The sequence below is a fragment of the Citrus sinensis genome, chromosome 7 (genome assembly GCF_022201045.2).
Source record: "Citrus sinensis cultivar Valencia sweet orange chromosome 7, DVS_A1.0, whole genome shotgun sequence".
Classification (NCBI taxonomy): domain Eukaryota; kingdom Viridiplantae; phylum Streptophyta; class Magnoliopsida; order Sapindales; family Rutaceae; genus Citrus; species Citrus sinensis.
In genome coordinates this window covers 15,997,721-16,025,632 of record NC_068562.1, presented here as the reverse complement: position 1 = coordinate 16,025,632, position 27,912 = coordinate 15,997,721, and the positions used below count along the sequence as shown (strand labels likewise).

The 27,912-nt window shown below is 31.7% G+C and overlaps 1 long non-coding RNA gene and 2 other non-coding genes across 5 annotated transcripts; all 3 read right to left on the bottom strand.

The window, feature by feature from the left end:
- Positions 1 to 4,241: 4,241 nt before the first annotated feature.
- On the bottom strand, positions 4,242 to 4,356 carry MIR166K (microRNA MIR166k). The gene is given in 1 exon segment (NR_161500.1): positions 4,242 to 4,356. It is a non-coding gene; the product is annotated as a microRNA MIR166k (primary transcript).
- Positions 4,357 to 4,459: 103 nt separating this feature from the next.
- Positions 4,460 to 4,592, bottom strand: MIR166J (microRNA MIR166j). Its single transcript, NR_161499.1, has one exon. It is a non-coding gene; the product is annotated as a microRNA MIR166j (primary transcript).
- A 6,420-nt stretch (positions 4,593 to 11,012) lies between these two features.
- On the bottom strand, positions 11,013 to 14,222 carry LOC127903657 (uncharacterized). Of its 3 annotated transcripts, XR_008056373.1 has the most exons (7): positions 13,812 to 14,222; positions 13,481 to 13,543; positions 13,329 to 13,393; positions 12,734 to 12,881; positions 12,094 to 12,135; positions 11,395 to 11,432; positions 11,013 to 11,239 (listed from the first exon to the last, which is right to left on the bottom strand). It is a non-coding gene; the product is annotated as an uncharacterized LOC127903657 (long non-coding RNA). The 3 variants fall into 3 exon arrangements; XR_008056372.1 differs by lacking the exon at positions 12,094 to 12,135 and having other exon boundaries at positions 11,395 to 11,435; positions 13,812 to 14,220; XR_008056371.1 differs by lacking the exon at positions 12,094 to 12,135 and having other exon boundaries at positions 13,812 to 14,219.
- Between the last annotated feature and the right edge of the window lie 13,690 nt (positions 14,223 to 27,912).

Sequence of the window (27,912 nt, the reverse complement as noted above, 5' to 3'; positions counted from 1 at the left end):
AATCCGATTTTGATATAACAGGAGAAACAACTATAGTCGACTTTTGGAATTAGCTTTCTATCCTGGTTAACTGTTTTCCTATTGTATTTAGATTTGCATTACAGAAATTATTCTGTTGAATAATGCTATCTAAATCTGATTCTGGATCTTTATGGATTTTACAGGGTGAGGCTTTAATCTCAATAGGAGGCTCACCATGTTCAATGATTAGACTCCTAAGAGGTGGATGCTCAGATTCTATGACTCTACCACTACCGGAGAGGTTCTATTCTGGGATTTTCTTTCGGACAGTAATGGGATTTGATTCTTTAAAAGGATAAGCAATGTTGTTATCCGTAGCATAATCTCAAACCAATTAAAAAACAATATATGAACTTTATGCAAATTTATAAACTCATAATAAACTTGTTGGATTTCTTTTCTTTGGTTTAAGAAATGTTTGAAAAACCAAAATCTTTTTTCTTTGTAAGAATCAGAATAAAAATCATTATGAAGAAGAGTTTTATCTAATTCAAAATCTTTTTTCTATAACATTAATGACATTTTCTGTGACGGCAGAAAATGTAGTAGAAGTTGGAGGAGAATGTTCTTTCTCTTCCTGATGTTTTTCATGTTGTCGGCTAGTGTAAATAGGATGAGGAACACTAGTTGTATAGTCGACAGAATGTATGGAAGAACTAGGTATATCAGAGGTGGAAAACCTAGGTTGACTTTGTATTGGTTGAAAAGGGAGATTTACAACAGAATGAATTTTTGAAAATCTCCTTTCTAAAGTAGGAATACTCGTACTTGAGTCTTTGTCGGAGAATCTAAATGATGTAGATCTCCTAAAGGATAACTTGACTTTACCATCGGAATACTGAGTTACATTTTGTAACTCTGTATTAGGCTCAAGTTGTTTTGGAATTACTAGAGCAGTGGCTCCTTCAAGAATCCATTCGTCTGGAAGATTGACATCTTTCCATTGGATTGGTTTTGGGATAACAGTGTTGGCTTTAGACAGGTCAGTCTACAAGAGAAGAGTCTCATCTTTTTTTGACTGAAATTTATGTTGCGTGCTAAATGCAGAAATCATGGCTTTGTAGGAAATTTTATAGATTAATGCAACTGGAACAAATCCCTCAATCATGTGATAATTATGGGTTTTGATTTGCAAAATCATGCTTTTTAGAATATTCTTGTCTTTTAGAGAAATTATTATGTTCGGGTAACAATTGAATGAAATGGGACTTTTACAAAGACTTGATTCTATATTACTTAGTAAAGAATCATCAAAAGAGATGAATCGCCCATCTCTCAAGACAGCAAGAATAGAAGTATTAAGGCCTTCTTTAGTAAGGGGCTTTATGCCGACTTGTATTAAACCGATATGAACATAATTAAAATTTTTATCTTTTAATTTCTTTAAAGATTGTTTTGAAAACAAATGAATAGTTTCAAAGGGCTTTGAAAGGGTTATATCATGTTCTTCAGTTTTTATGACATAATCATTCTTTAAAAAATCAAGCTTTTTAGTTTTATAAATCATTTCTTTGTTAACCTTTGGTAATTCTCAATTCTCAATTGCTTTATTAAAGTCTTCAATCACAAATTCTTCTGAATTCACAATATTTTTTGAATCACTAATTCTTCCAGAAGAAGAGCTAGAAAAGGACGATCCTCTACAGAGCAGAGAATCCATGGGTCAAGACCTATATTCTAGAATCAGTCTTGTAGGTATGGTTGCAATCCAAGGCTAAGAATTGGTTTTACTGCCCTTCAACTAAATCGGGACTTACGACCAAAAACTACCAAGGCACACAAAGGTAATACTCACCACACAAACAATGTTGAACTAAAATACAAGTCTTTAAACACAAAATCTCTATTTTATATTATACTATCCTCTCCATGGCTCTGATATCAGTTAGAAATATATATATGTACTTTCGTAACATTCATAAAGATGATATAGTACTAATCAATCGACATCAGTTCACAATTAAAACTGTTGAAGAGTCGAAGTCAAATATATCATTTATTAGCCTAGCTACTACGTCTATGTACGCTTTGTAAATCACTTCCAGTAAATTTGACTCCAAAACCAACCAAGTTATACAAAATAGCAATGAATGATAAACGTACCAAAAATCTGCCCTCAGTTTCATTTCCCAAGAATTGTCAGATCGTCAATCGTCATTTACTCTTCACATGAACACACAAAATAGCCATTAAGAAACCTGTAACGACGTACTACAACTCCACGAGAAAATGCAGGAAATTGCTTCTGGATTCTGGCTTCTGGCTTCTGCTGCTGAGCTAAGCACTTTTTCCCATAACGGCAGTAGTTTTTTCAACAATTACGAAAGCTTCATAATTGATGCCCACTTCTTATTAATTTGCTTGGAAGCATATTCACAAGTATTTTGATACATTTATATATGATGGATTTCGTATCCAAGAAAAATCTATTAACCGAGAAACACGCCGGCCTTGCAAATATTTTCTCGTTAACTGTTCAAAAAATTTAATCTACTTATGGCATCTCTTCATTCTCCCTTTCTTGTTTCTCAGCTCTTCAGTAAGCATTTTCATGACAAAAATAAAAGTACATGCAATAACGTAGAAAAGTCATCTTTCAGTGCAAACCCACGTCACATTTTCCCGAGAAAGTTTAAGACAAACTCTGTTAACATGCAAGTTTAGATTGTAATAATTAAGAGAAAATACAGACAAAATTTTCTTTTTAATGGATTCTTTTCGTTGGTTGTGTTTAGAGCTGGTAGCGGGGTTGGTGTTTCGTGATTTATTCATGCCCCGTTGTCAAATTTGAACCAACATGAAGATCACCCACAATTGTCAAATGATTATCCAAATCCCAAACATAATAATGAGCAATGATATTTAGATTAAAAAAATATTTGCCAAAAACATTTGTCGGTTTTACCGTGTTAGTTGTAAAATATCAAATTAACATAATAAATAAGTTTGGTAAATCGTTATTTTTGTCAGTGTTCTGTCATCCTTAAGCTTCTATAATAATTGTATTAATTTTAACCAACTTGATGCCTTATTTTATGTCGATATCGGATTTGTAGGTAGGCTTTTTTAAAAAATTTCTATAATACTTGTGCAATTTTATCTGACTTAATGCCTTATATTGTGCCGATATTGAATTTGTAGATTGCGTCAGACATTTTTAGGCTACCCTAGTTGTGTGGGTGATTTGAAACCCATGAGGAATGTAGACCTAGCTAGCTGGCTAGTGGCTGGCAATACATGAAACTTTCACATCTAATTAATTAATACGTCACAGTAAAATAGTGGCATGTCCTTGTGAAATTGTGAAATGAACATTCGAGTGATGAGAAATTATTAAACCTTCTCTTTGTCAATGAACAATAATCTTTGTTATCCACTTTGACTCAATTTTAATTACTAATCAAGAAGATCGAGGTGTCACCTGCCATCTATATGGGCTTGTTGAATGTCTTTTTTTCTTTAAAAAAATGTAGAATATTAAAGAAACGATTCAAGATTTTTATCACGTCTAATTTCAAACAAGAAATAGAAACCTGGAGAACGCATTGTTTATATCGTGCATTGATTTTCACAAACATTTGTTTAAGTAGTTCACAGAGTAATATTCTGTCTTGCCCAGGTGAATTATTGAGCATTGAAGTGATAAGAAATGATCTCTTTAATTTGTTGGTGAAATGTAATCTGTTTTAGAGATAAGAAAAAGCACCCAAAAAACAAAGCACACAGAGAATATAGTGAAGAATTAATATTGCTGTATCAAGTGAAGAGCATCCCAACTCAAGTTTTTGTTTTTATTTTTTATTTTAAAAGAAAACTTAGTCTTAATGAAATAAAGTTCTAATTTATATATATAGTAACTCAACAATGAGTTTAAGCAATTTGGCTGTTAAAAGAAGTATGTATGAATAATGAATAAATCATGAATGAGTCTGCATCGATCTTAAATACAGAATTTATACATTCGCATAGAAAAATCCTAATGTATTGAGCATTATATATAGCTAAAATTGAAAAAAAAAATTCTTATCAAATGTAAACAAGTAATGAGTTTATCCACAATTGCGCAAAAGAAATTAATAATTCTCTATATATAGAAAGCTTACCTCAAAGATTCTCATTTCTTCTGATTATTTTTGGATTGAATGGAAAGGGAGATTACCAAGCATAAGAATTTGATCTAGCATAGCCAAAAAAGAAAAAGTAAAAAAAAGTTGTAGCAAAGAGGAGTTGGTTGAGTGGAATGAAGCCTGGTCCAAGAATCATTTAGGGTTCCGATATTTATTCTTCCTCCATGATCTTGAACCAGACAACATTCCTCTCAAACCTAACCCTCTCAATAACTCAATAAAACAAATTTGCTTCTTTGCAATATTGTATGAGATCAATCAAAAGCGAAACATATAACAAAATGAAAAAGAACCATTTAATAATAGATAGGTGTTTAATTTTGAGAGGAATGAAGCCTGGTCCAAAGCTATCTTTAGAGAGAAAGATTCATACTTGTTTCTTATTTCTTAAGAAACTTTCTTTTGAAGCTTTGAACCAGCCGCCATTCCTCTCAACTCCAACACATTATTCTCATCTTCAAAACCCTAGCTTAGCTAGCTCAAATATATATAGAGAGTGAGAGAGAGAGAGAGAGAAATCAAAATAAAAAATATTAGTAAATATAAAACACTCGCTTATAAAATAAGAAAAAAAAAGGGCTTTTTAATAGATTTTTCTAAATTAGGTTATGCAAAATGGAAGATTTGAACTGTGAGATAAAACCTAAAAGCACTTCTACCCAGTATCCACCTCACCAAATCATGGAAATTATCTTCTTTTATACTTGGAAAACAAAAATTTTTGCTTTGGTGATCAGTCATTATCTAATGATAACACAATCAACTTTTTGCCAGTCAACTTCATACACAAAAGTCAAAGTTATACAATATATTTTTTTAAAAAAATAAAAAACTACACTTGACGTCCATGAGACAGTTTGCATTTAATATATTGTGATAATTTTTTCATCATTGCCTTATTATTTTTGGCTTTTTTCCAGCACCCACTTTCAAATCCTCGTGTACGATTCAATACATCCATGCACAGTCAGTCTGATCAACTCAATTTATTATCTTTTTTATGACTTTTTTTTGGGTTTTGTCTAATTTAATTCAGATTTTCGAATTCGTTTACCTATATTGATGATAATGGGAGATATCTTGCTATATAGTGTCAACTTATTGTGACAATGACAGAACAATATAGCGTTGCCTTGCATTAATTATTAATTTATTATGGAAGGGAACAGTTTATGATATATTTGTTTTAATATGGTTATAAATAATCTGCCTACCACGTCTCAATCATTCAAATAATAGCAATTTGTTTTATGTTATGTTAATGAAAACTTATGGAAAATAACACGTTAAATACAAAAATATGTAAATCAAACATATATGAGTGATTGAGATAACCAACATTTTTTTTTTTTTTTTTTTTTTTTTTTGTAAAGGTAAAGGAGTGGGCCAAACCTAAATAATTTTTACTTTCTCCTTACCTTCCCCACAACATTTGGTTGTTTGGTTCTTAACTCCTTTCTTGAATGAGAATGAGCTAAAATTTAATTCATATACGAGTACAATGAGCTTGTCTTTTGGATTAAATCACATAGAGATTTTGGTTGCATTTGTTAACACAAGTGGTATCAATATCGGACTCCAATATACTAAATGTGACAAAACCTAATTGTTGAATAAAAAATAGCTAATAGAAGGTGGTAAAGTGGTATTAACTGACAGGATTTGGTACTTTAATTGGTAGGAGAAACGACTTCTTTTATCTAGAGAATTTTTTCAGTTGGATGTCTAGATTTTAGCTTTGTAAGGTGTTGTTATATTTATGGGTCCCGTCTATTTTTTTTATTTTTTTTACTGTATTACTTTGGACTTGGGCCGTAGCCCGGATTTGGAGGAGGTATTGATGGACTTGTCACTTGAGTTTAGTCCATTAAAACAAGAGAACCAACGTGAAATCTCTATTTTTGTGGACTTGTCAGTTGTCACCATAGCTTGTCGCTTTGTGTAAATGGATTCACTTACTTGCACGTGCTTCGCACATGGAATTTAAGTTTCTACGAGACGACAGCTTCCGGCTGCCGGTTTGGGAGCTCTTCTTTGCGTATAACACGTCGGTCGACATCAAACCACTTGACAATCTGATCTTTCAACCACAGACGACATCATCACCGCTTCAGTTTTGAGATCATATTTAATAGATAATGAGAGAAATATATTAAAAACAAAAGTGATTCAGTGTTGAAAATATTCTACTTATTGCCAACACTTAAAAGTGAAGCTTTTATAAATTCTTAGGGACAATAAATTTCACAGCTAAACTTTTCTTTGGGCTTCTTCCACATTGGGTTTAAAGCTATTTAAGTTTGCAGTTTTCTTTTTCTTTCTTTTGTTTTTTTTAGAGTAGTTTTCAGTTTTCTTAAGTAAAGCATTATCTTCGTAAAAGCATTCTAATTTTCATAATTTTAAGTTCATATGGATTATAAATTATAAAATTCATTATCTAATAAATTAATAACATATATATCACTGAGACTCAAATATAAGAATGACCTAAGCAAACGTTTTAATTTTCATAATCTAATTCAAAATATTAGATTACAAGTTACAAAATTTGTTGTCTAATAATTAAGTGACATACATCATGACGCAAATCCTTCAAAAACATTCTGCACACAGAAATAATGAATGTATGCTTAATTGACAATTTAAATAAGCTAATGACAATTATGCTCGTATAGAAAAAGATTTTAAGAGGCCTAGTATATACCTCGTTGCACCTATAAATGTCGTTACAAATTTAAATGGCTCCGAAATTCTACAATTCATATTATCTACATATTAACCTGGTATATAAAGCAATCTCATCAGCTCAATTCCCAACAAGAATCTACAAGTTTTCTTCAGTTGAGGAAAGAAAGGGGAAGGGGTAAAAAAAAAAAAAAAAAGAGAACAAACCAACAAAGATTAAACCATAATTTGAAATCTAATTGCCTTTAGGTTGGAGGTTTCGCATCATACCGACAAATGACGAACGATGTCTTAATTTCTAGTTCCCAAATCCTACTAATGCAACTGCGTATTTTTTGGGCCTTTTTTGGCACATAAACTCCCCAATTTTAAAATGAGTAATAATACAGCCACAAACCCTTATACAAACTTATTTTGTACAAACTGATGTGACATGATAAGATTGATTGAATTAAATATCACTTGGCCCACATGATTTGTTTTTATTAATTTATATTTTCATTCAACCAATGAATTAATGCCACGTCAGTTTGTACAAAATAAATTTATACAAGAGTTTGTGGTTGTATCATTACTCTTTTAAAATACTCATTACCCCATGGTTTCACTAAACATACAATCGCGGTTAAAGGGGATGTGGAGTTTTTTTTTTTTTTATAATAATCTAAAATTGAGATGAAGTTGCAAAAAATAATCTAACTTATTCCCACAAACACCAAAAGATAAGTGATAGTCGAAAGGCCCAAAATTTGAAAGGTTCAAACAACACTCAAGCTTAAGTTTAGCAAAATCAAATAAAAGGTTTCAAGTTCACAAATTGAATTGACATTAACCACACCCACTTGTGCACCCACAGAAAATAAAAATAAAGATAAAAAGAAAATGATAAAGAAATAGAAGGATGACAAAATGCACTATTAAATGGTATGACTTTGTAGTGTTAGTTGATCATTTGTCCTTTTCCTCTTAAGCCATATAATTTTATAGTTAATTTTATCTTTATTTTTTTCATTTAAATAGCATCACTCAAGATAAAACCTTAAGACACCTTGCACAATCTGAGCACCAATCTTTTAACCAGATTTAGTAGTTTGCAAATTATTCCATCTTGTTTTGTGGCGTTTAGGATTGCAATCCCACCACCTGCAAATGCATTAAATTTAAAAAGGGATCCATCGACCAAACAACATAAACCAAGCAAAATTCTAAAAACAAGAGGGCTTACCAGGTACAACTCCTTCCATTGCAGCCCTGGCAGCCATCAGCTTCAACTTTTCTTATTCTATTATTATTTCTTATTATTATCACATAAACAAACAAACAACAAATGGTGATGGTCCGGTGGCAAAATGGCCACCTGACTATCACATCTCACTTTGCCCTTTTCTTATTTTTTATTTTTTGAAATATTTATTTTTTTATTAATTATATCTCCCCAATAATACATTCCAAATAACTCCAGCAATTCTTCTTTGTTTCCCACTTTTAGTTCCAGTTCCTCTTTATTTTTGAAATGTATATACAATATAAAATTAAAATAAAATTAATATACTACAAATTAATTTAACATAAAAAATATTTGGGGAGTGTTAAGATAATTTAGGAATAATGAGTGCATTAATTGACACTGTAAGTGAAAAACTGATAGTTTAATTCTTATAAAATGTACACTTTTTAGTGTCAATCACTTCTCCTACCTTAAAAAAGAACAACTTCCAGCCAGGGCTACTTTGAAGTATTTGGAACCATTGACAAATTTTTCCCTCATTTTATTTTGCAATTTCAATACTTAAAAAAAACATAAAAGGGCTCAAAAGTCATTCCATCTTTAATTCTTGAATTTTAGCAATAATAAAAAAGTTCTAAAAGTTTTTAAAAATAAACAAAAAAATAATTTTTACTTTCATTAGAAAGTTGAGATGATAAATTGATGATAAGCTAATAGATATGAACTTTCTATTTTAGGAAACTAATTTTTAATTGCTGATGAGATAATAGATATGAACTTTGTATTCTAGGAAACTAATTTTTTCTTTTTCAAATGAACTAATGAATATAATAATTTTCTTTATAGAGAAAAAGAGTAAGAAACTTTTTCATCTACTGATTTTTGAAATTAATTATAAGGTTTTTAATAGAAATTAAAAGGTATACTAAAAGTCAAAGATTCTAACATTAAATGATTAAGTTTTTTTAAGGAAACTGAGAGGTAAAAAAAATTTTATTTATTTCTTGGAAAGACTAATAATAAATGAACTAATGATTAGATAATATTATTAATATTTAAAAAAAATTATTAATTAGAGAATTATTAGTAAATACTCAAAAAATGAGGTTTTTCCAAAATATGAGGTCTTAGAAGACCTCATTATTCGCCTATAATTAAACACACCCCTGCCTCCATCAATAAGCCTTAAAACAAACACTTGCAACTTAATGAACATTCCAGAAAAATTACCATATAAAAATGTACTTAGAATTTTATTCCAACCCGTTATATATTCGTTGATTATGATATTAATTATTCAATCTCATCCTTCTTTCTCCATTCTTTTTTCCTTTTGTTTCTTTACAGTAAAATCACTTTTTTTCCCCTTGAAAATTGAATATCTTCTTGCAATTCAAGGGAATTCTTTCAATTTGACAAGATGTAAAATACTCTAATTAAAATCATATAAGGTTAGTTGATATTCTATATATTGAATTGACTGTTTTACTGGAATAAATTATATATTACCATTTTTTCAACGAGTGGTTTTATTTAAAAAAACGACACTCATGCTGTGTGTCCTACATCGATCTCAAGCCCATTCTCTCTTCAATTCATAATTCTTCATCGATTCCTCCAAACGTAGGTATTGAGGTAATTTTTTTTTTTTTTAAGTTTACTTGCTGATGAAGCCAATGGTAAGATATCTTCATTGATTATAATAATGACCCCCACATTAACGTAAATTGTTCTATTTATTTGCACTTATGAGAAAACCCAAATACTAATTTACGTTAATTTTTCTTGTTGATTTTTGTCTTAGAAGATTAGTATGTGGGTTTTCTCATAAGTGCAAATTTGGAATTGGGTACTGTTAATTCAAAGACAAACCTAGTCAAGTAAGTTGTTTATCTTCTTGATTAAGTTTTGTGTGTGTGTATATGGAAAAAAAAAACTTAATCAAGAAGATAAAGTATAAACAATCAATTAAGTCATTAAGTTCGTTTTTTTCTATTTAATGAAAATTTTCAGTTGTTAAGCTATTAAGTTATTGAGCTAATTTTTTAGGTATTTGTTTAATCTAAAAATTCTGAATAACATTATTAAAAGATACTCTCCAAAATATCCCTATATATCTAATTCATTAATATTCATCTTTACCTAAATAAGTTTAATAATTAGCATTCTTAATCATCTCTATAACTTGTGATAGTATAATGGTAGACAATCATTATTTGTCTTTATAATTTTAATGAATATTTTTCATATAAAACATCATAAATAACAATAAAATTGATCAACATATAATAATTTAGAATATTAAAGGATTATATTCAACTAAACATGATTATGTTATGATAGCATATTATTGTATTAATGTTCTTTGACATGTTTATTATTTGTTTAACATTTATAATTTGTAAGGGTACAAATGTAAAAAAAAAAACTAGTTTTTAGATAATTTAGGTTATAAAAAACAACTTAATACTTATTTTTACCGATTCAAACTAAAAAAAGAAACATGTCATGTAGATTCAAATAATCAACTCTATTTAGAATTTAGACTAACTCATGTCTATTAAGATTTCACTACTAGAAAAATGAGTTTTACTGACACTAATTTAGCGTCAGTAATTACTTTTATTGACACTTGTTAATTGTGTCAGTGTTGCTCAAGCCAGAACACACTGACACTAATTTTTAGTGTCAGTAATTTTTGTGTCAGTAATTTGTTTCACTATAGTATCACTAAAATAATGACACGATGATGTTGGTATTTCATGATACTATTTACACGTCAGTGATTTATGTGACTATAGTATCAATAATAAGCTAGCTCGATAATATAAAAAATTATTAATGTCAATTTAAATATTTAGTGTCAGTATTTAATAATGTTATGCAGGATTGGTTAATAAATTTTTTTTATTCTAATTATATTTTTCCTGAATGTTTTACAACCAAAAGAAAGCTCAAAATATATTAAATATATAAAATGTCACAATATAATTCACATAATAAACATCCCAAATACATCACTCAAATTCACATGATTCAACTACACCACTATCTGGAAAAGAAAAATATAAGTACTAAATTAAGTTTTCAACAACCACAAAGTACTAATTTAGTTTCCACCAAAAAGAAGCACAAGAACATCACTCAACATCCATCTGCAGCTTCATTTTTTTCCCACCTACAACAACATAAAATCAATTAGTATGGAAATAGATTATCGAAAACAAATTGATTGTGAGTAGTTAAACAGAGCAATTGAAGGATGTTTCAACAACTAATAAAACAATAAGAAATAAGATTACAATAATACTGAAAGTTATAGAAATAAAGAACCTTAGCTTAAGTTGTCTGAAGAAACCATGTTGGATAACCTGCTACAAGTCACAGAAAACAAAACATCTAAGTCAATCTAATTAAAAACTTCCTATTTTTTATAATCAAACAACAAAAATCTGCAATCAAAACATCCATTTGCCCACTCAAACTTTCAGCCTTAGCATAAACTTCTTTCACTTTAATCTCATAAAACTTGTCAAATTTATGAAACTCTCATCAAGCCTTCTAAAAAACTACCGCTCTCATTCCCCTCCTTCCTCAACAATCCTCAAAAGTATTTTCATTGCAAAATAGCCCAAAAAAATTATAGGAGTTGTTTTGACTTTAGAATAGCAACAAAACAGCCCCGGGAAATCTGTAGGGGCTGTTGTGCAGTGAAAACAGCCACTAGAAATTTACAGGGGCTGTCTTGTTGCTGTTCTATAGTAGAAACAGCCCCTGCAAATTAACACTTTCAAATGAATTAGAAAAGAAAATAATGTTACCTATGATAGTCATCATTGTTGAAGTCATAGCAGATAGCTTGCAAATTAACAATAATAACAGCATTTACATCAGTTTATGAAACTGCTTTTATTGGTTTTTTTTTTTTTGCAAGGATATGTATATAAATAATAGTGCATTTAAACTTACATATATAATGCATCTTAGACCAGCCATTAATGTGGTATAGTTTTTGTAAAGTACCCTATTTACCTCAGAAACTTCATTTTCCTCTATGCCAAGATTTTGAATTATCTATTATACACAAAGTAAATTTGTAGAAACTAGTTATACATTTGTTAAACAAATAAACAACTTAAATGACAAAAGTTTACTAACTGAATAGAAATGCACCAAGGTCATTATAAATTGGCACTACTTACTGAAATGATCAACAACATTGACACTAACACCTCATACATAAATTCAGATTTTAAGCGTATAAAGAGAGTTCAAATGAATGATTGCTTATACATTTTATAATAGATTTTACAACAATAAAGTAGATAAATGGCAACTCTACTAGAGGTATGTTTCTAGTATAAGGAATCAAGCATAAGTAAAGGAGCAAGGTAGTATCTTATCATCCGCATAATCAACACACCATGACAGAAATCGAATCAAATAAATACTACGAGTGCCGAATGGAAGAAAGAAATTAAAACATTTTCTGTAAAATATTATTATTAATCAATAACATGTCTTAATATAAAGCGAAAAGTTTCCGATGATAATATAAATATCCAAAACTATATAATCAAATACTCAAAAGCTAAAACCAAAATATCAGAAAAAAATTTATAAAAGCAATAACATGTGATGTCTTATCATTTGCATTTTTCGATAAACATACTTGCCGCATGCGAAGCACTGGACATCCTCAAGCCTGGCAAGTCATTGACGACATGGTTTCCCTTATTTGCCGCTTATGCAAAGGTGAAACGCTACCTCATTCTTTAAAACACATCAAAGTTTGCTGTCTTCTCCAGCCATATTTCAATCTGAAAAGGAGCATTACAAGAGCAACAATCAGCTCCTGAATGTGATATTATAAAAAGAATTTTGTATCACATATATCCAAATGACCTGAACATCAACACAAAATATTAATCATCCTAGAGGGAAATCAACATTGCTGACAAAACCACGTCTACCAAATATAATGTACACAGAATTATCCAAAAATATGATGACCTAAGATCCTCCAAATCACCAGCTTTAAATAAAAAAGTCCCCCCAAATCACCATCAAAATTTGACTACACTGGGAGAATGGCGAAGAAGTAGAAAATCAAAAAGAAAAAGCTATATCGTCCATTCTTGCAATTTCTGAAAATGAAGGAATATGAAGAGGACCATCCACAGCAGGTTTTTATGTTGCACGTATGATACATTAGTAAACCATGCAGAAATTGAAAGAAAGCACAAAAAGATAAAGCATCCATTTACCTTGGCTTTCTGGACGGGTCGTCCTCGAGATTCATCCCTCATATCAACTGTCGAGGTCATGATCTCTGCAAGAGTACATGTTAATTACTGAACAAATCGAAACTTCATGGGTGGGGTAAAAGATGTCTTAACTAGAAATTAGAAAATCTTACTCTTCTCAACAGCCAAACCATTGTTTTTCAGAATTTCAGCAACTGTGACAACTGTGGCAATAGCTGCAGAAATAACGAGAAAAAAGAAGCTTTAAGCGCAGAATAATCCATCATAAACATTATGTCAGAACAAAGTAAGAAAGACTTGTTTGAGCCCAGTAATGGCATTGGCATGGACTAGATGGAATAAAATGCATTCAAATGAAAGCTAATTCGAGCACAAGTATGTTTATCGAAAAATGTAAATGATAAGACATCACATGATATTGAAGAAATCAGGAGCAATAAAAACTGTTCACAGGATAAATTAAAAAGTGGAATCTCAACTCACTGTCTCAGGCGGCCGGCGCGATGGCGACGGCTGAACGCGGCTGCAAAAGCAATAATTTAGACTGGAGGGTGAGATGGTGACCAGAGACGGAGAAAGTGAGAGCGACTAAACGAGCGTGAAAGACAGGGGTTGTTGCTGCTGTGTGTGCCTTCAGAGAGAGAGTGAAAGTGAGCGAGCTACTGCAGTGTGTGGTGCGACCCGCTGGGCTGCCGCCGCCGCCGCCGCCGCGTGGGTTGCGTGTGCCGTTGTCATCGTGCGTGCTACTAAGGCCTTAGAGAGGGGCTGCCGCTGGTTAGCGCTTAGGGAGAGTTAGGGATTTAGGCACTTGGAATTTTAGGGATTTGGATTTTAGTTTGTTTGAGAGGGAACAAATTTTGGTGGAGGGAGATCGAAAATTTTGTGTTAAATTATAGCAAAGGGTTTGTAGTTAATTATATACGGTTTAACCAAACAAAGAAAATATGCACACAAGTGGTTTGTAGTTTGAAATTAAAATTTTAACTTCGGACATATTGAGTTCGAGTCCAAGTAAAAACATAATTAGAATTATATTTGTTTTTATCACTGATACTAAAGTATCAGTAATTACTGAGTTTTATGCTACTGACACCTTAGTACCAGTGATTTATGATACATATTTGTTAAATGGAAAAAATGATCCAAATGTATAACATTACTGACAATTTTTACGAAGTGTCAGAAACGAAGTGTCAGTAAAGGTCATTTTTGTAGTAGTGTTTCAGATAAAAAAATAAATACTATTTAAGCCAAATCCCCTTATGTTTTAAAATAAGTCCACACACCTAATGGTGTTAACTTTATCCATCATTTTACTATTATACACCTTGTCATGATATTAGCCTTCAACTTTATATATTTTAGAAATATTCAACCATCATTAAACGGGTAACAATGTAATCATATATAGAATTAAAACCAAAGTTCATAATATTTTATCAACAAATAATTAAATAAAAAACTATTAAAGTTCTGGGCAACCGGAACTCACCAACTCAAACTCATCATCAACGCCTTGAAATTTAAAACGTTTCAATGTTTTATCTTTTATTTTCTCAAACAGAAACATAGAAAAGTTGGTAAAATGAAATAAAATCAACTATATTATGAAATACTAGCTAAGCAATTCAAGAGGGGGTGAATTGAGTTTCTAAAAATTATAGAGTATTTTAAATAAAAAATTTAATGCAAAAATAAAGTAAATCACAAATAAATAACAACAATAAAATATAAAGAGAGAAAGGAGAGAGAATCAAACATGAGATTTTTACATGGTTCAGCAAACTCTGCCTACGTCCACGCCTCTAAACTCACCGGACTTGAGGATTTCACTAACCAAACCTTACAACCTAAGGCTTCAAAAACTTTAAAATTGATTTCTAAGGTGTCAATCAATATTTACAAGGGGTTATCCCAAACCTCTTAACCCAAGTGTTTCCCACACTCTCAAACACTTAATTAGATGTTGAAATGAAAATTACACAAATTTTTTCTTCACACAATGTATTTGTTTACAAATAAAAGCTCAAAGTATGATCTAATAAGTTTTTAAGCACAAAAGATGTTGAATACACAATACAAGTTCAGTGATGATTGTTGAATCCGTTATAATTTGAATTTGATTGAGCCTTCATATAGTTGGAGATGAAAACTAGTTGTTGTTGACTTTCCGAGCATAATCAGATCACTATTAACTACTGTCGGATCACCACTCTGACTTTGTCCAAGTAACCGTAATGTGTATAGAGTTTTCAATTTTCCGTTTAATTCTAGAAACCTACAAGAAATTATTGGCTACCCATTTGTGCTAAACGGTTCACCATTTTCAGTTAAATTATTCTTTGGAATTTGTCAGTTAACTATTTTCTGATAAATGGTTCACCGTTATCTTCCATAATCAAAACTATAAATAAAGTGAGTTATTTTTTAGAATTGATCGACGAAAGCAAATATTGAATCCATATCCCTATGAATATATGGTAATCCAAAAACAAAGTCCATGCTAATATTAGCCAAAGTAAAAGTGGGTAAAATCGGGTTCGGATCAAGTTAATCGGGTTTCGAGTTAATTAGGTTGGAAAAAAATATCCTAATTTAACCCAACTTTTGGATCGGATCGGATCAAATTAAAAATTCAGGTTAAGTTCGGATCAGGGCTTTGTTTTAAGTTGTGGTAGAGCTACATTGTCACTTTCTACTGAGTTCTCTAATTTTATGGGAATGCTAGTGACCCCAAACCCAATTAAAATATAACTTCCTTAAGTATCGAAGATGTTAGCTCATTATGTCATCATTTAGTCAACAAAACATACACTTTTCAAGCTTAAGCAATGCATATTTCATACACTTTCATGTCACCATTTCACTCTTTCTTGATCACATTGACCAATTTTTCTCATCAATAAATGCACAACTCAAAATCATAAAAGATAAAACTACTCAACACTATTGAATAATGCAATTTAGTAATTGCAGCCATGGCCAGAAAAACAATGTTCCCCTTTATTTTCTTTTGTTTTCTTTTGATTCTCTTCTTGCTATTAACTTCTGCAAAATATGAGTGTGACACTAAAATCATTAGTAGTAGTTGCAACAAAACTAAAGCCTTGAAATTCAAACTTGTTGCGATTCTATCAATCCTGATTGCAGGTACATTCGGTGTCTCAATTCTAATCTTTGGAAAAAAAAAAGGTCTCAACTTTTCATCTTGAGAACAACATTTTCTTTATAATGAAAGCCTTTGATGTCGATGTGATTCTTACACTAGCAATGCTACATACACTACTACAAAAATGACATTTACTGATACTTAATTTTCTGACACTTTGTAAAAAGTGTCAATAATTGTATACATATGTACTATTTTTCACTTTTAACAAATAAGTATCATAAATTATTAATACTAGTGTGTCAGTAAATTAAATATCATAAATTACTGACACTAAAGTATCAGAGGTTAAAAAAATTATTATAATTTGTAAATCTACCAACTCGAACCTAAGACCTCTAACTTAAAATTTTAATGTTTAAAACGCAAACCGCTAAACCATGTGAACTTAAGATGCAAGTTTACTCATTAAAATTTAAAATATATATATATACAATAGCAAAAGTAATATGCCTAAATCTCAATCGAACCTCTTTCTCTCATCTCATTAATCCAACCCTAAAAATTTGTTTCCTCGATTCACTATGCTGGCCGACACACCCTCATTTATGGAATTCACAACTCTATCCTAAATTTAATCGAATCTCTTCCTCTCATCTCATCAATCGAAACCTAAACACTTCTTTCTCCAATTCACTACACTAGCCAAATTCATGAACCTTGTACGGGCGTAAAACAAATCCTAAACAAAATTGCAGTTTACTCTTATTTAAGAAATCGAGCCTCTGATTCACCCTTCAATAATATTTTGAAGCAACACAGAGCTCTATCAATATCATCGCTGTCATGGGCAATTACGGTACTACTTCATTTCTTACCATTTCACTCACTTTCTTTATTCGAATTTAGGATTTTGTTGAATTGAATATTACAGCTTAGACTAGCCACTGTCTGTCAAATGTAATAATTTGTTGAATTTAATAATTTACTACATAGACCAGTTAACCAAACTCTGACATGTAGTTCGTTGAAGGTTAGCTCTTGTTTGGTTGTTAATTTTTGTAATAGTGTAGAATTAGATAGAATTGAAGGTCCGCTTTATTAGTAAAATTAGTGTTTGCAGTCTCTAACTCCACTCAGGCAATATAGTTTTGCTTAAACTTAGTAATGTAGGATGGTTGCGTGTTGTAAGTAGGGTATCTTTTAAAGGGAATAACTTGGGCTATATGTGTCCCTTTGAGGCATATAATATACCGTTTCGAAGCTTGAGATGAGATGAATCAAATCCAGAATTGCTATAGTGATTTTGGTCCAAGCTCGAGCCTAAAATTCTGTTTCTTTCTCGGTTGTTTTTTAGTTTTAAGATATTTTCCTTTTTTTTTTGGTTTTTTTAGGGATTTTTATCTTTTGGAGACATGACTTTTCATGGAGTCATTGATGAGATATGGCAGCTTGATTATCTGATGGTTAAAAAAATATTTTTCAAGTGTGATTGGGTAGATGATAGGGGGGTTAGTGTTGACGATTTAGGTTTCACTATAGTTTATTTAAATCGAATCGGTTATAAATCTTACTGCTTTATTTTAGCTTGTCATGCAAAGCAAGCATTTTATGTAAATGACCAATTAGATAAGAGTAAATCAATAGTTTGCTCAGTGACTGAAAAAGCTTACAAGTTAAATGGGGAAACATGTGGAGACATGGATGTATTTTCATCATTATCCAACAAACTTCCAGTATGTGAGTTGGATGAGAAGGATGACGAAGGAATTTATGACAGAAACGATTGTGATGCTATTCCAATAGATATTAATTTAGAAAATCACTAAAAACATTCTTGTAGCTAGCTTCCAACACCACTTTTATATTATTTTAGTGAGTAATTTATTTATTTTATTACATTTCACTACTACTATATTGGCTTTTTAATTTAATTGACATACTTATTTGTTTTAATCATTTTCAGGATTGTAGGAGATATGGCTCAAAATGATGAGTTCACTCTTCTAGAACTCAAAGGAAGACCAAGAAAAAGAAAACAAATGAAAAAGAAAGGCTTACAAAAAGAAGAATTTAGTAATGAAGCTCTAGTTGAGTATAAGTCTTATGGTGTTCCAATTGGGAAGGGAAGAAATGATCTAAGGAGTTACATTGGCTTCATCGTACGTGAAATAGTTTTGATCTTACTTGATGATTAGAGGCGTGTGCCACTGGAACTGAAAGAAACTCTATGGTTTCATTTTCAGGTTTTATTTAATTGTTTAATAGTATATTTAATGATTTTATATAACTTCCATACTTATTTAAACTTGGTGTTAATTCATGTAATTGCTTTATAGAAAAAGTTCAATTTAAGCTTGAAATGCAAAAGCCAAGTGTTAAAATGGATGGGCGTTGCATCAAGAAATTTTAGAAGTCAGCTAACAAAAGAATTCATTATTCCATACAAGGATGACATAAAGTCATTGAGGTTGCCTCCTATTGAATATCCGGGCATTAAAAAGGAAGATTGGAAACTTTTTGTCGACAAAATTTTGTCTGAAGAATTTCAGGTGTGTTGTTTGTTAATATTATTTGATTTATTTGTTGTTAGTTACTAAAAATTAGTTATAACCCTTTTGTCCTTTATTATATTATTTGTGTAGAAAAAAAGTGTGAAAGCAAAGAAAAAAGAACACAAAATGTCTACAACCATCGTTTGAGTAGCACAAGATATAGTGGCATGTTGTAGAGGAAAGTATGCACAATAAGTAATTTGATATAGTTGTGCAATAAAACCCAACTAATGCATATAATATAATAGAATCAATACTTTTTGTTTTCTGTCAACCTGTAACAGAAAAGAGAGAATGGAGTTTCTGAGCGTGAGATTGACCGCAGTGAAGCTTGGTTGATGACGCAAGTAGACGGAGATGGCAAATATGCTTCTGAAGTGATGTCAGTGGCTGAAAAAATAAGTAAGTCACGTGTATATTTAATTCTTATGTATTCTATTCTTTTATGGTATAATTAAGTTTGCTTGTGTTATGAATTTTGAGGTTCTGATCAACTGTTATTATGAATTCTATTCTTTTATAATTTTTTTTTTTTGTAAAATGAGCTGAAGAGTCAAGTTGAACAAGGAAAATTCCAATCACATGGGTCAAATGACATTAGGCAAAGCCCTTCAAAAGCAGCCAAATGGAAGCAGGGTACAAGGAGTAGGACAATTCATCACCTCATCCATGTACTTTCATGTTCCTAATGCTACAGAGTTGGCAAGAGAAAGAAAGATGTATCAAGAGAATTTTCAATTTATGAATACTCAATTGGAACACATGAATGCAAGGTTGAATGCTTACAGTAATACGGAAGTTGGTAGTTCTAATTATCCTAAGCCTACCACTGGTGCTCAATTTGAGATTGATCAACAATCTCGTTAAACTCTTAGAAAAAGAAAGGTTAGTAGAGGGAATGTTATATGTCATTATTTTATTTTTATTTATTTTTATTTGTCTATGTATGTATTACTACTAATGGTGTGCATGTATATTTTAATTGTTTCATATGCAAAGAGCCTATTGAATTCAAAGAACACTCTTGTCAAAATTTTCCAACCAACTTCTCAACAAATTCCAAAGAAGCTAGACTTTGAAGTTACTTCAAAGCCTATGCCAAGAAAATCTCCCAGATAAAATTGAGATGTGCAATTCCTCTATGATGAGAGAGTACAAAAAAAAAAAAAGAGCCATTGGTCATCAAACCAACAGTAAAAAGCCATAAGCAAGATGCAAAGAATACACGGGTAGCTGTACAGTTAAGAAGAATGGTACAAGTGAATATATGAATATGTTTACTGTGTTTATTGAGAATTCCTTACCTCGATCAATAATTATTGGCTATGATATAGCAACTTTTGGTGAAATTTGGGAAGTACACCTAGATAAAATGATTTGTGATGAAATCATCGAGTTCAAGGACTCAAACTGCACTATTAACTTATGAATCAAGTAAGATAAGCGTGGACTATGTTTTATTAAACTTGAGGTTATTATTTTGTTTTTCTTTATTAAAATTTACTTTATATATGTTTATTTTCTCTTAGATACTTGTATGAAGAGATGAAAAATAATGGAAGTGCTAAGCCAGTTCAATTTGGGCTTTTTGAGAGGTTACATCCAATAACAATCAATTTCAAAGAGATGTCTCAATACATTTTGAAACTTTTGGGCTTAGCAGAGTTGGGACAGGTCGTTGTAATCCCATATGACCCTAGGTATAATATTTTCCATTTGCTAACCATATCTTTATTTAATAAATTAATTATGTAAAAAAATTTACTTGTAATCCATGTTTTCAAACAATTTTTATTTTGTGTAGCTTCCATTGGGTGTTATTCACAATTGATATGGTGAGATATACAGTCTATTATCTTGATCCCTCACAAAGTAATTCTAATGAAGAGATGATGCAGATTGTGAATCAGTTAAGTTTCTTATTTGTATTTTTGATCATATTTTTAATTTTTCTTTTTTAAGTTAATTATTTGCTAACATTCGTTATGTCTTCCTTATAGCGGGATTAGAATACATCAATCTTTGAAGATTGGTACAAAGACTAATGTTCAATAGGTCACCGTCAAGGTAAAAACGAGACAAACCTAAATAATCATTGCTTATTTCAGAAAAAATAAATTATGTAATTCTTATTTTGTAGTGTCCGCGACAACCTAGCAACTTTGAATGTGGCTACTACGTGATGAAATACATTCAAGATATCATTACAAATGTGAACATTCTTAAAAATAATGTAAGTATCGAAAATAATTTTTAGAATACTGCATCATATTGTTTTAATGCACTATAAAATAAATCACCTCGAAAGAACCTTGAACCTTAGACCTAGTGCATGCTTCTTGATTGTTGTGTATTTACCATATATTGTATGAATTTTATATGTTGTAAGTAAAGGTACTTATAATAATGGGTATATGGCATTTTGTTGGCATTTTGTTAGAGAGATTAGGTGAATAGCTATAGTTTACAATTTAATTTTTCGTGAATAACTTGTTGTTTTGAAATTAAAGTTTAAAGGAATTGATGAGTACACCATGGAAGAGCTCTCACGACTTCGTGATCAATGGGCCACATATGTTGTCAAGTTAATTACAACCTACAATTATGAGGTAATATTTGAATAATTTATGTTTTTTTTTCCAAATATCCAAGACTTATTTTTTATGGTGTACTAATTGATTTTATATACTTGTAGGTAGGAAACAATTGAAGCCATGTATGGATATTCAATGACATTCTTGTGCATATTCTTGTTGGTTAATGTTTGTTGAAACTTAATTTAGTACTTTGTTGTTGTTTAGAACTTGTGGAAAATTTAATTTTGTACTTTGTTTTTCAAACAATGGTGTAGTTGAATCATGTTAATTTAAGTGATGTATTTGAGATTTTTATTATGTGAATTATGTTGCGAGATTTGAGATATTTAATATATTTTGAGTTTTTATTTAATTGTAAAATAAATAGGAAAAATATAATTAAAATAAAAATATACTATTAATCAAAAGCAACATAACATCACTAAATATTTAAAATTATATAAATAACTAATATGTAAATAGTATCATTAAATACTAACACTATTGTGTCATTATTTTAGTGATACTATAGTAACGCAAATTACTGACACACAAATAGTATCATCAAATACTAACACTATAGTATCATTATTTTGGTGATACTATAGTGACACGAATTACTGATCAAATACTAACACTATAGTGTCACTATTTTGGTGATATTATAGTGGCACGAATTATTGACACAAAAATCATTGACACTAATTTTTAGTTTCAGTGTGTTCTGACTTGAGCATTACTGACACAATTAATAAGTGTCAGTAAAAATAATTACTGCCATTAAATTGGTGTCAGTAAAATCTATTTTTCTAGTAGTGATATTGCCTAATATGTATGAGAATCTAACAAGTCCTTGCTTAAGCCCAAAACCATGGCACGATTTTTCTTTGACCAGGTTTGTGGCAATAGTTTCCGTAATTTTGACTATGTGGCTGATGCATTAATTACCATATCTTTTTATCAAAGGTCTATTTTAGTAAGGCTTTGCCTATGTGTTAATGGTGATGACAAAAAGATGCATGCAGGGCATGAAGCTCATGTTCATGTACATACACATGCCACACACGGCCATGCTCATGGCTATGCTTTTGAATCATCGGATACTTCTGATTCTGGGACTTCTAATCTTTTTCGACGCTGAATTGTATCACAAGTATCAATTGCTCTGAGTTAGTCATTTACTTCCCCTATTTTCCTATGTGTTTTACCTAGCATTTCAATTTATTTTTTTTCCAATATATAATTTTGCATTTCAAATCAGGATTTCCCTTGCACCAGGTGTGTGTCTATGACAATTAAGTAATTTAAGTTTGGTTAGTTTTGTTTCAAATTTGATTTTTCTTTCAACCTAACCCATTCAAATTTTCAGATTGGATTAGATTTAATTCTAACCAATCACGATTCGATTGGGTTAGGTAAAATACTAACTAATTAGATTGGACAAGTAATCTGATCTAATCTGAATTTTAATTTGTTGGGTTAGATCGAGTCGAGTCAATTTAGATTGGGTTATTTACCTACCTCTAAGCCAAAGTTTGTGCTAGAGCTAGCAGTAATATATATAATCTCACATTAATCACAATGCCCTTGGAAACTTGACAAATACAACAAGTTTCGACACAATGATAGACATCAAATATTGAACCCATAACCCCTTTGTGTATGAGATAATCCCAAGACAAAGTCTATGTTAATGTCAACCCAAGGTTTTGTTGGAGTTGATAGTAGAATAAATAATCCCTCATTAGTCACAGTGCCTTTAGAAACTTGAAAAATGTGATCAGTTTCAACATAATGATAGACATCACACTTCATAGTTGGCCAAAATATTTGTTTACTATTGGTGCCATAGTTTTTTTCACGACCCATATGCCCTCCGTTATGAAGCTCTACAATGATATTTCGTCTGGAATTGAGTCAGAACGCATGAGTGATTCCCTTTTAAAAGGAATCCATCATTTCAATAGTAGTTTGAGTGCAACCATGTAGCAATATCTGCTAAGAGAGAGGCAAAGAAAGGATCAATAACATAAAACTTTGAAAGTGTAAAGTTAGAGATGCCAAAATATAGGGAAGACTCTTCCGAATTCTGGTAAAATCCTTATTGATAATTTTATCTAGTCACATTGGATGACACTAGATATACTCATCCTTGGAGTTCAAAGTGGGTCGTTTCAGCTGCTTTTGAAATGCAACACACATTTTACTTTGAAAGCAGATGCCAAAATTAAAAAAAAAAAAAAGAAATTACAGAATAAGAAGATTTCAAAAATTTACCGAACACTTTTTTTGATGAAAAATTATGAAATAAGATGTTTTTGGCATTTCAACTGCACATGATTCAGAGTTTAAGAATGGTTTTAGCTTAGATACATTGTAGAAAATTTATTGTTACATGCAGGCTAGTCTTTTTTTCTGGTCATGGTCACATGAAAAGATAGTATGAGTTCACTCATACATGAGTTTGATTTTAATACCATATAAAAGTTCATAATCCTAACTCACACTCAAAATCTAATTTATAAGTCAAAGGTTGCCCCAAGCTTATACATTTCATTAAAGATCAGCGGATATAAAAACTATTTCTCAAGATGTCATATCAAACATGGAAGTGTATCATATAAATCACACATATAAAAGCATTAGTTAGCCACTGTTTACCGTTAATGTAGATATTACAGCATTTACAGTTCTTTCTTCTATTGAAAAGAATTTGAAAGCAAGCGGGAGATTAGGCTTGTTAATTTTAAGCATATTCATTAGCAAAGTGATGAGAATACATAATGTCATATTTTTCTCCTTTAATATTTCTTTTATACTCATTTGGTGTCTAAATATACTCATTATTCTTATATTTTGGTTTAGGAAGCAAATGGAAGCATTAAGTGCAAGATAAAGCTAATTGGGCAATTCTTGACAGTTTCGACATCACTTCATAATCTGGTAATTACTCTCTCATCCAAGCTCCAATTAAGATGATTCAAGATACTATCGAAAAATAAGAAAACGATCTACAACTTTCATGTTTTGAGTTTCGATAGATACTAACTGCATCAAGGTCAAAATCGGGCATAAAATTACCATACCTACAATATTGACATTATGGAACATTCCTTGTCCTACATTCTAATACCTGGATTTGATGCAATTTATTTTGGAAGATTCCAGATATGATGCATGAAATATCCAGTCGACATCACTACCTTCCTATTTATATTAAGATCTTGTTTTATTTTTATTAATTAGTCATAATTCAATATTGTTCTTTTAGGATAATATTCAGAATATTTTTATTTTAGGAGATGTTATAGGATTCTAAGAGGGGAATTAATGTGTATAAAGAGGAGAGAAATCATGAGACTCGGAAGCCTTGGAATTAATAAAATTGTGAGATCTAATTTGTTTTTATTGATTAATTTATGCTTTGAGTATTGGATGTTCTTCTGCACTTATTTTCATGATTGTCTCATTTAATTACTAGGAGGCCCGTTAATTTATTAGTTATAATCTACTGCTAGGTTAGATATCAAATCTCTAATCGTTAGATTACTCTAATTTGAGAAGCAATTAAGATTTAATGATTTGCTGCATTAGATATTATTAGATCTTAGGAAGAACACTCTTCTAAATTAAATACAACCGCTTGTGCTTGTGTTGTTTAGCTTAATTAGTTTCTATAATTCTTAAGGCTGCTACTAGATTAAACCTTTAGCCCTTATCTTACCCCTCACTGATTTGTTGTGCAGAGATGCTTTTATTTGGACTTCAATAGCGACCATCGCATTCGAGGCCCTCAAACAAGCCATGGTGGAAACATCAGCATTGCGATTACCAAACTTTGAGTTGGATTTCATCATTGAGATCGATGTGTCTAATGTCGGTATTGGCACAGTGCTTATGCAAGACAACCACCCAATCTCTTACTTTAGTAAAAAGTTAAGACCAAAACTTCAAGTGGCGTCAACATCTATCAAGAAGCTACACGCCATTGCAGAGGCTGTCCACAACTGGCGACAATACCTTCTTAGTCGCTTCTTTATTATTCGTACAGATCATAAAAGTATCAAGGAACTCCTGCAACAAGTTATCGAAACACCTGGCCAGTAGGTATATATCCGAAAATTACTTGGCTATCACTTTAAGATTGAATACAAGCCCCGTCGAGCAAACCAAGCACTTGATGCTATGTTCTATGTGTATGAATATAAGAATGTTGAGGCACCCAAGAGATATTCTGCCTGTTTACCTTTGGTTTCCAGCCCAGCCTTTGACTTGTTAGAAACTCTACGCTTAAAGAATACCACTTGTCCAAACTTGGTACTCCTCCATCAGTGCTTTGGCGTAGATGATCTCTCCCTTGATTTTTCTATTCGAGATGGATTACTTTTCTTCTGACCCTGCTATTATCTCAGCTCCTAATCATCCTTGAAGTCAATCTTGCTCCACGAATTTCATGCCACACCATGGGCTGGACATGCTGGTATTAAACGGACCTTGGTTCGCTTAGCTTCAGTGCTTTAGTGGCGTAAGATGCGAACCAATGTTGAAAAGTTTTATAGCTGCTTACCTAACCTGCCAACAAATTAAGCGTTCGACTCGAGCTCCAGCAGAGTTGTTACAGCCCCTACCTATTCCATTAGTATGGGATGAGGTCACCATGGATTTTATTACGGGCTTGCCACAATCACGAGGGCTCACCACTATTCTTGTCGTTGTGGATCGTTTGAACAAATCAACACATTTTGGAGCTCTACCTTCTCATTTTTCAACTGTAAAGGCAGCGAACCTCTTCTCTAACATGGTCGTTAAACTCCATTGTTTTCCTTTTTCCATTATGTTGGATCGCGATATAATTTTTATGAGCATTTTTTGGAAAAAGCTCTTTGAACTAAGTAGCACTTCCCTGAGGCATAGCACAGCCTATCATCCGCAGACTGATGGGTAATCCGAAGTTGTTAACTGCGGGCTTGAACAATATTTACGTGCTATCACTCAAGAAAAACCACAGACGTAGGTCTCTCTACTCTGTTGGGTAAAGTTTTATTACAAGTCCAGCTATTACAGTGGTCTTAAGATGACACAATTCCTGGCGCTGTAAAGGTGCATTGCACCAACTATTCCAACTTACTCTAAGGGCTTTACTTCAATCCAAGCTCTCAATGATGCGCCAACTGAGTGAGATGCTCTCTTGCGCTCCTTGAAGGAGAACTTGCGCCAAGCTCAGTATCGAATGACACAAAAAGCCAATGCCCATCGACGTGAACTCCAATTCAATATAGGAGATCGCGTGCTCGTGCACCTTCAACTGTACCGACAGACATCTTTGGCTCAGCGAGCATCACAGAAGTTAGCAAAGAGGTATTATGGGCCATTTACAATGGTGGAACGCGTGGGGCCAGTCGCATACAAGCTGGATCTTCCGTTTGATTGCAAAATCAATCTTGTATTTCATATTTCGATTCTCAAACCATTTAGCGACACCAATCTCATCAACGAGTTGCCTCTGCGCCGTGAGAGCATCGACAATTGACCCCTTTCAAACCCTACAACTATATGTGCCACACGGAAGTCTTACGTCATGGGAAAAAAGTTCAACAGGTTCTTGTACAGTGGTCAGATATAGTGCTTCGGAAAATGCCATCTGGGAATATTTTTTGAGTTTTCGCGCCTCTATCCTGATTTTCACCTCGAGGACGGTGATTTTTTAAGGCCCGAAGAATGATACAATAATGCTAATTTCTTTGGAGTGGCTCAATCTATATCTTGTGGAACCTATTGAAGAACGAGCTATATCACATCAGGAGGAAGATACAACTAAGCTCAACACAGAACCTGTTGCACGCCCATCATAAGTGGGGAAACCACCCAACTGGTTGAAAGATTATGTTGTTTGAGAAACAAGGTATCGTGGATTCCTTTCCAGAATTTTTTTATTGGTTTTTGTTATTTTTTGGCTAGACAATTAATATTTTTGCAACCACCTTCTGTTAGAGGTTGCTGGAAGTGAAGCATATAAGAATTGTAAGGTCTACAAAATTGAGGCAATGAAAAATACTCAAGTCTCTTTCCTCTCTATAATTTCCTTTCTTTTTTACTTTTGTTCTTCTCTTAACTTTTCATATTGGGAGCTGGCACTCGCTCAATGAATGTTTTGTTGAATTAATTTGCTTATGTTGCAGGATAAATGTATCACACATACCCTTCAAACACCTAAGAGTTGAGTGTTTATTTCTGTAACGGTCTACATATTTAGTTTATTATATCTTCAAGTGAAAATACTTATTAAGTAATTATAAGCTGTTTAAGAATGTTTGTTTATGATGTGTTATGAGTTTGAAGAGTTT